Consider the following 9,463-nt stretch of genomic DNA (forward strand, 5'->3'; position numbering starts at 1 on the left):
ATGAACCCATGCCTTAAATACAGATAAAGGCGCACACCCACCTCAGCTCCTCCCCAGCTCAGCCTAGCCCGGAAAGGTATGCAGCGCGCCGGGGGCCGTGGAGAGCTGGAGTCGGAGTAATGACATGGTGCCAACAGCTTCTTTGATCTCAGCTAATTTATCGTCCATCATCACCATCATCCTGAGCGGGCAGAGGCAACAATTAGACAAAGGCAAGACAAACACAATAACAATAACTGGACAACTATGTTAAAAAAAACCATTAAAATTAAGAATATTTTACATTATTTATTATTATTAATATTTCAGACTGCTGTCCAGGACGCATCATAGAAATGTATCAGGAATCATAAAAATGCGTTTATTTCTAACGTAAAACAACAACAACAACAAAACAAATTCCCCGAAAAGAAAACGTGTTTCTGCGTGTTTGAAATATTTGTGAGTGAGTATGTGGTGTGTGTTTTTGTCTAAGAAGAGAGACAGAAGAAAAAAAACGACATTTGAACTTTGTTATGAGGTTATGAGAACAATATATCGAGCTTAGTCACAGACATATTGATCTTAATTAGAGGCTGATTACATCCCTGTGCAGCACAGACCTGTCAGTCCTGTCTATCTGACACTAGGTGTCAGTATACTCCACATAAAGACCGCAGACCACAAATCACCACAGATACTGTAAGTCAGTGTGTGTGTGTGTGTGTGTGTGTGTGTGTGTGTAGGGGGGGTTTACTGTAAATTGTGGCCGTGGTGATGATAAATAAGGCGCTGAACACAAAGACTAACATGCTGGGTAAACTCCATTTTTTTTTCCAACTGACAGTAAAAACATTGTAAAATCCCCCCCGCTGTGAAGACGTAAAAACAAGAAACGCGACAGAAAATTACTTTTACCTTGATCTGAGGTCTCAGTTACCAATGAGGTTCACGTCAGACTGAATTCTCAGCATTATTGGTCAGCTATAGAGGAGGCCTTTCTGCAACAAACCTGTAACATGTAAAATAATAAATCAGTTTTAGTTTAAAATCTCTCCTGACAATAATCTGCCCACTTTTTTAGATGAGAGAGGGAGGAGCAGATAAAAATGTAAATGCTCCTAAAAAAATATTAGGACTGAACATCATTCAAACTTAAACACAAGGCAGCAAAGGACACTGTTATATATAATATTTTGCTCTATTTCATGCTGATGATTTAACACCAGCATGATTTATTTTTTATGAGTAATTTCTTATCCACCTTGTGTATGTGATGCTGCTTTCACCAGTGTGGGATCATTAAAGTCTATCTTATCTTATTAAAAAGGAATACATGTGATTTTAATTGGCTTTAGTGTATTAATAGTACTGCAATAAATAGAGCATTTCTAAATTCTGGAAAATCTGATAACCAGCACCATAATGATGTTTATTTGGTAGATTAAGTATAAATGCAGGATATAGCATTCAGTTTTTTTTTTTGTTTGTTTGTTTTATTTTTTACCTTAAATAAATCTACCATGCACTGGCCACTTTACTAGGTACACCTGTACAATCAAACAATCAAACAATCACGAGGGAGATTTGTTATAATCTATAACAAACATAAAGTTAAATTTGTACATAGAGCTTCATGGAAGTAGAACTGAAGGCGGAGTTGTTGTATTGGATCACATCAGACTGTGCAGGTGTACCTAATGAAGTGGCCGATGAGTGTGTGTGATGGGGAACAAAAATCATGACAGTATGCCAAACACAAATTGCGGAAGAGTGGATGAGATTATTTTTCACACAGCAGAAATACACACTTGAAACTAAAGGCTGAAACCTGAAGTGGTTCTTCATGGTGACGCAATAGAGGAAAACTTTTATGGTTCCTTTAATAATATATATAATATTTTTTTTAAATAATTTGAATTGAAACATTACATTTTTAACACAACTTAAGAAAGTAATTCAGTAAAGGTATTTATTACTTTTTATATTGTAATCATATTAACAATAATTTAAACACACGGCCACATGTTAGACAATCAGTTAGGCATATAGCAGCCATTAGTTAAAGCCAGGTTAACAAACTGAAACTGAAACTCAAACCGTCCTTTTGTTGGTTTTTATCACAACCAGGACACATTGCTGTAAAGGGTCAACTTAATCAGTAATCATCACAAAGAACCTTTAGAAGTAAAGAAGAATACATATATATATATATATATATAATATATATATATATATATATATAATATAAAATATAGCACTTACCAAGAACCAGTTTTTGGTTGTTAGTGTATGTAACACTGATATCTGCACTTATTCCACTTATAGCTGAGTTTTCAAAGATTTTGTTCTCTTTCATTTTGTCTACAGGCTGCATGTCGTACCAAAGTTATAATTAGGGTTTTCTTTCATGTTAATAATCTTTTGGTTACCTTGCTTTAGTTCATCAGATCAGTCTGATGCCTTAGCATCGTATTAACAATTAATGAATCAATGGGTTATTGTGGAATTAATTTATTAATAACCTATTATAACATTTATTCCTGCGGAGTTGATGGATTATTAGAAAGTAAACTTTATTAATGACTCACCAGAACTTTTACAACTCACATGTTGTTCTATAAAGCATTAAAAATGATTTATTTACCGTCAATAAAGCCATTATAACTTATAAACATTTTATTATATAGTGGTAGTAAAGTGTGTTGAGTAAATAATAAAAATAAATACAAAGAAAGCAAGAATTTTTAAACAAATCAACATTATTTCAACACAATCATGTCTTTCTTGTGTAGTTTTCTTCTTACAATTACCTAAATAAAATAAAAATAATCTCACATAACTTTTTTAACTTGTTTCCACAGATTTGACTGTCAGGGCTACAATACAAGACTAAATGTCTTAGGAGGGACATCTTTTGCATAATACCGGTGTAATAGATTATTCATAGGACTTCTTGTTTTGCTGTGACCTACTTTGACCAAACAGGAAGGGGGTGCTTTGGCCTCCTCCTGTGTAGACCACTTGTGAACTCAGGTCGAGACTCAAATAATCTGAAGTGGACATCCAATTATCGTCCCCTTCCTCCCCCACCTCTTCATTAAATTTAGGTGGATATCCATCTCCACCAAACTGTTGTCCTGCAGCGCTCACTCTGGGCCTCTCTAGGCATCTCAAGCCGTTCCTCCATCACACGCCTGATTACACTGAAGACGTGAGACTGACCGGGACTAAACAAACAAGAAGAATAGCGACACAGATCCGCCTAATGGTCACCATTTAACTCCATTCATTGGCTCTCCATTATGTCCGTATGGTCTTTGAGGACAGGATTATAGGAAGCCTCAGTGACAAAGGTCAGAGGGCCGAGCAGACACTCCCACACCTCCATGACCTGCTCTGATCCCACGACCCCGGCACCAGCAGCCCCTGGGCCCCTCTCACTCTCCCCGCTGGTTAACCGGCTTTGTCCCGGCCCGTTTTCTGCCGCATCACTCACACACATCACACCAGGGTGAGCGGGCCAGAATATGAAGAGCTTAATTAGCCATCAGTAACACTGTGGAGAAATGCCTGAAATATGCCTTTAATATATGTGAAAATATTCCTTATATATGTATATATCTGTGAAAATTCCTTATATGGGAACATGTTGCTCCTAATTCCTTATTCCTTATTCCTATTCCTTATTATTATTCCTTGTTAATGTTGTTTATAGTTAAACTCATTTTAAATTGAATTGTTCAAAGACACATCATTCCTCGCTGCTGGTTTCCAAATGTAGGGCACTATACATTTTTCATATATCGCATACTAACTCCTATAATATCATATGATATCATATTCTTCCTGCTACAGCCCTCAGTATGGACTTTTTTGTCATTTTATGGCAGAACTTCTTTGATTAATCCTCTGTACAGTGCTGGAAAATACATTTATTTACCACTTGATTATTTCCATGTTATGGTACCTTAATTGGTACCGTACCTTAATTTTAGTGTAAAAAAGTGTGCTTTTTAATCAGTCATTTACTTTGCAGATTGAGCTTTCACAGGATCATTTCATAAAATATTATATATTGTTCTAGATAAAGCAACACAACATCCCCTCCTGAACCAAATATTGCATCTTGCTGCATAATGAGTACTTTTTTCTAATCTGAATTACATTGAGCTGATGATTTTGAGCATTTTTTACAGCTACATTTACGTGGGTAAACATCGATATGTGGGCTGTATGTTTAATATGTCATTCAGTTGCAGTTTTGATGTGATATTTGATATAATGCACACAAAAAGAAAGGACATTTGTGGTTTGATAGCTCTCTGCATTGAGATTGCCTCCAGTGATCACAAGCCTTGTTTTTCCAGTGTGGCAGATGCTGCCCCACACCATCACACTGCCTCCACCAAAAGATGGTCGGTTATATCAAGATGAAATTCTGTCACCATGGGCTGTCCCATATCTCCACTGTCCGGGACCAAACTCTATCTTTCAAGATGACAACTACCTCCAGAATTTGGGAGGATGAGAGGATGGTATGGCCTGACCTCAACCCCATTGAAGATGGGGATCAGCTTGGTAGTGCTGTTCGTGCCAGAGTGACGAACACAACCACGTTGGCTGACTTGCAACAAATGCTGGTTAAAGAATTGGATGCCATCCCACAGCAGTGTGTGACTGGGCTGATGAAGCAGCATGAGGAAATTCATGTTTGTTAAATGAATAAATTGTTAAATGGCCATCCAATCCACCAAACAACACCAAACAAGAGTCAGCAGCAAAGAAAAGCTGTTTGGCATTGTGAGAGGAGATCTGGCAAATTTTTCATGGGTGCAACCCACATACTGATCTCTGCTCATCCCACAAATGCATGTTTCTTACAAATGTAGCACCATTTAAAAGGGATAGTATAAGATTTATTGCTAAGATGCATTGTTACAAACAAAGAAATAATCTACCAAACGCAAATTTCCTTACTTTTTGTGCATAGTTTGTATCAAATATCACATCAAAACTGCGACTGAATGACATATTAAACACACAGCCTACATATTGATGTTTACTCGAGTAAAAATAACTGTAAAACATATTCTAAATCACCGGCTTAATGTAATTTAGGTTAGAAAAAAGTACTCATTATGCAGCAAAACGCAATATTTTGTTGCTTGATCATATTTTAGAATAATCTACCAGACACAAATGTCCTTACTTTTTGTGCGTTGTTTATTATCTATTTAAATCTTTTCATGAAAGCATATCCTCTGCTGTTAGAGGGTAACACCCACCCTGCTGTTGTATACATGTTGTGTGTGTTTCTATACATGCGTGGGGGCGGAGGGAGACACTAGTAGTGATGAAGCGCTCAGCTGCCTTTATTTCTAATGTGAGGTTTATGCATGTAGCTCATTATAAGACATCTCTCAGTGGACTTAATAGAGGACATGCATGCCTGCATCTTAGTAATTAATGCAGGATCATTTATACTGATGTAATGCAGAGGGCAAAGGGAGCTAGACAAGGTGTATGAAACATAAAGAGTTATAAGCGGGCTGACGGTAGAAATTTACTGCATGTGGAGACTCTGGTCGAGGCGGTTGGACGCTGCAGTTAACCTGCCCTCAGGCCTGCAGGGAGTAAACACATGAAAGCATTTTCACCTGTCACAGGACTGAACTCTACCTCGTAACCTTACTTTGCATGCAGCCAGGCAGCAACCTCTGACCCCAGCACTGTGTGTGTGTGTGTGTGTGTGTTAAGGGGTATATGGTCAAATCCAGTTTTTCCGGCATTTATGGATGTTTCGTGGCTGAACCTGAATATTTTGTTTGTGTGTGTAATTACCTGAGCAACTGAATAACTGTGTGTGTGTGTGTGTGTGTGTGCGTGTGTGTGTGTGTGTGTGTGTGTGTGTTAGGTTCATAAGGAGGGTCACCAGGTGCAGCAACAACAGAGTAAATGTGTGTTTGTGAAAGACAAAGAGAGTAACAGACGTTGAACAATTTGAGTGAAAGAGTGTTTGAGTGGGCAGGTGTTTGATAACCTCATGTCTTCCATTATTCATCACATTTAGGTTGTGATTTGGTTCATTCTTACTTCACTACACATGTGTAGGTGTAAAGAGACATTGGTCAGGAAACAGGATATGATGTAAAAGTCACCCTTTGCCTAAGAAAAATCAGCAAAACAATGATGTATTCAGCCTTTAAAATACACAAAACACCTGATACAAATGATCTCAACATTTGTGGTTCTACCTACAACATTTGTGTGCCACCCACAGCAATGTTGGTCATATTAATGTAAAGTAAATACACCTCCCAGGCAATTACATTTACTTTATTTTTATTCACTTTATTTCATAATATTTTACTTTATTCACTCATGCACTAGTATGTCCTTTCATATTAGCAGCTAGTTTTTAATCAGGTGAATTTGTGGTGTCACATGAACACTGTGGACAACACATAGGTCCTTTAAATGACACAGGAGGAACATGCATGGCTGCAGAAGATGTAAACAGTGTGCAGCATGTAGTCATGTCGTGCTAAAGTGCCTGTGTGCATGTGCAGAGAAACAAAGCCAAGTAAAAGTTTTTATTTTGAACTCATGCATGCCAGGGACTTCCTTTTTTTTTGGTGTCCAAGCATGCAACATTTGGCATTATTAAAGCTGAAAATATACATTCACAAGACAGACATGTGTTTGGTTTAAATCTGCTGAGACATCTTGTTGTACATTTGTACATATAGTTGGATATATTGTTGTATATTGTTGTGATCAGTAGATCACTGGGATGAAACTGTGCCTTCACTCAGGGAAGAGCGTTTATTTTGAGGTTATTTTGAAATTTATTTTCATCACCATTTCTGGCTGTTTGATGTAACACCCTGTATCATGGTGTGGAAAAAAAAGAGAAATCAATGAACTTCCTCTCTTTTGTTTTTAAATCAACCTGTCTCCAGCCTCATCAGGACTTCCTCGTACTCAAACCAAACTGAACTGACACTCCTCCCACAGGGCTCGTCTTCAGTGATCAGTGACATCACATAAGAATGAACCCTCCTTGTCTTTCTCTCCTCTCATTATCTGAAGGTGTTGAATGGCAAAAACATAGGCACTGGATTGACGGATGGCTGCCTGGGATGGTGTCCCCTCTCACTCCGTCCTCTCACACTCTCACTGTTAGACGTTAAGGGGAGGTGAGAGGAGGAGGAGAGGTGAAGCGGGTATAATACCAGGGTTCAGGTTTCACTTTGCGGTCATTGCGGGAGGAGGGAAGGGCGAGAGAAGGTGGGGATTGTGGGAACTGTGCAAGGATAAAGAGCAGAGAGGGAGCCCTGTGGTTTGTCTGATCACTCCCGAATGCATCTTTCTCTTTCTTGTTATCCCCGTCTCAGTCTGCCCTGCTGATGATTTAATCCGCTGCCTGCTCCTCAACTATTCTGGGGATGAAGAGGACAACAGGACAGGGACTGCAGCCATGATTGGAGGCTTGACACAGTATACCATGAGAAATGTAATTAAAAACTCCCAGTTAATTGGCTTTTTCCATGATAAAGCACAATCTTCTCATACATAACTGAAAGCCTTTCATGGCCACAGGCCTGCCCCACAGGAAAACAAACACAGCAGCTCATACATTCCCTTTGTTGTGAGCATTTAATCTGAATTTGAGATTGTGCCATTGCTGCCAGAAAACTACGCTTCTTGTCTGTAAAGACAACGCAGAGCTTGAGCTGTTTGCGCATAATTTTTAGATTTACAAATGAAGCAGGTGAATGCTCTGTTATACTGCTGCTGAATCTCTTTCATGTTATGACTTGAACAGTGGCTGGTTATCTCTGGGTGAACCCTGGTTCTCCTCCTGATAGTAGTTTCTCAGTTGATCTTGGTGGAGTCTGGATTGCGGTGTTCCTCAAGGCTCTGATCTGGGTCCCATCCTGTTTTCTTTATTTACGCTTAAACTCTTTAAAGAATTGAATGGCTGCAAATTTCTTACTCATTCTGGAGGTCATAATAGGGCTCTGTAAAAAGGCCTCTAAATGTTTGGCTCTTCTCAGATGGAATTAACTGCAGCAGGAAGTTGGATCACCTGTTTTCTTTGGCGGAAGACCACTGACTGTATAACTGTGGCTGCAACGATAATGACTGAAACAGAGAGAGAGATCTTTAAGGTTCATTTCGTGTTGTGCTCTATTGTTTGTTTAAAGTCCTTGTTTTCACTTCTCTTTTATGTTACGTTATGTTTTGTAAATCTAAGAATTGTCTGTATGTATATATTTTTTGCTTTTATTATCTGTGTAAACAGGGCATCAGTGAACTACTCTAAAATGTATGAGTAAAGGTTGAATGAATGAATGAAAAAACTCATTTTACAACTTTAAAGTTATGATATTTGTGGTGTTTTGCTGGCTGTAGATACCATTGAGGTCATTTGGGGGGAAATTTAATTGGGAGGTTTTATTAAACTTATTTTTTTTTTCTTTCTTTCTTATCCCTTGATGTCTGAAGATGGCTTTGAAAAACATCTCCATCTTCATATTGGGAAATAAAATGCATGGTCAATACATTTGCTGGCTTTGAGGACAAACTGATTGGTTTTACTTTTCAAGCATAAACAGCTGAATAAGTTCAGAAAACAGAATCACCTTGGAGCAACGAGGGGTTTTAAATGCTGAAAACACAACATTTAAAGTGTGCCACAGTGGTACAATAACCAAAATCCCAGATGCTTTTCCTTAAATCAATATATCTCCCTGTTGTAGAGGTAGAGAGTGTTTGGCAAAAGTTTATAAAGAGTGTGCAGCATATTAAAATCCTCTGTTGGTCTCTGTCCTGCAGCAACTACAAGACCAACAAAAGCTTTCTCTGTGGAGCTGACACACAACTATTAGATCTCAAAGTCCACATTACTACCGCCCAGGGGCAGTCACTGGTCAGAAAACACACACTCCAACACACACACAGCCTCCCACTCCTATTGGCAGACATTACAAACTCTTTGTGTTGTGATTGGCTGGTGCCGACACTGGTCTGTGCAAGGTTTGACAGCAGCATAGGTGTGGACTTCAGGAAGACAAAGGGCACTCGGGACGTGGAAAAGATATCTACTTGCTGTAGGGGCTACTGTGCTGTGTTCTGCCGTGTATCACCTTACCTTATATAATTGGGTCCATACGAGCACCAAATGGCGCTGGCTGTGGCGCCCAACAGAAGTCAGGGAGGGCAGAGTTTTCCAGAGGGAGAGACGGAGGATGTTACCTGTCACCTGTACTGTCCTCCCTCCTTGTGTTTTATTCCCGTCTCTGTGGACAGAAACGGACAAACTGACTCATCTGTGTCCGAGGGGCTTCTGTCTTCACTTCCTCCTTATTCTCTATAACACAATGGTAATTGGTAGAAGTGGGCGTGTGTGCATCTGGTGCAATAACCCCCCTTCTTCACCCTCTACCATCCAACCCTACTCCTCCTCTTCATCTAC

This window comes from Larimichthys crocea, chromosome VII, assembly GCF_000972845.2.
Source record: "Larimichthys crocea isolate SSNF chromosome VII, L_crocea_2.0, whole genome shotgun sequence".
Lineage (NCBI taxonomy): Eukaryota > Metazoa > Chordata > Actinopteri > Sciaenidae > Larimichthys > Larimichthys crocea.